Source organism: Penaeus monodon, chromosome 19, assembly GCF_015228065.2.
Source record: "Penaeus monodon isolate SGIC_2016 chromosome 19, NSTDA_Pmon_1, whole genome shotgun sequence".
NCBI classification, from domain to species: Eukaryota; Metazoa; Arthropoda; class Malacostraca; order Decapoda; family Penaeidae; genus Penaeus; species Penaeus monodon.
In genome coordinates, this window is record NC_051404.1 from 5,859,601 (window position 1) to 5,859,809 (window position 209).

At 34.0% G+C, this 209-nt stretch overlaps 1 protein-coding gene across 1 annotated transcript in view; it reads right to left on the reverse strand.

Moving 5' to 3' along the window:
• Positions 1-209, reverse strand: part of LOC119585022 (coatomer subunit beta-like) — a 7,948-nt gene that overhangs the window by 7,177 nt on the left and 562 nt on the right. The gene's annotated exons all lie outside the window — the stretch shown is intronic.

The window sequence follows — 209 nt, forward strand, 5'->3', positions numbered from 1 at the left end:
ACAAGCTCAAAAGACATTTGCTAAAACACCGAATACTGACCATTTGTAGACCGACTTGTTTCAATAGGTATATTCAGCGTTTTTCAGCCTCATACAAATTAATTAAGAGATTTTCATTGAAGAGCTTGGAAAGTAGAGGTTAAGAGAATGTTTGACAAGTTTCCACAGGAATTCTAGCAAAATGTGTATATTTCTTGAACAAATATGGG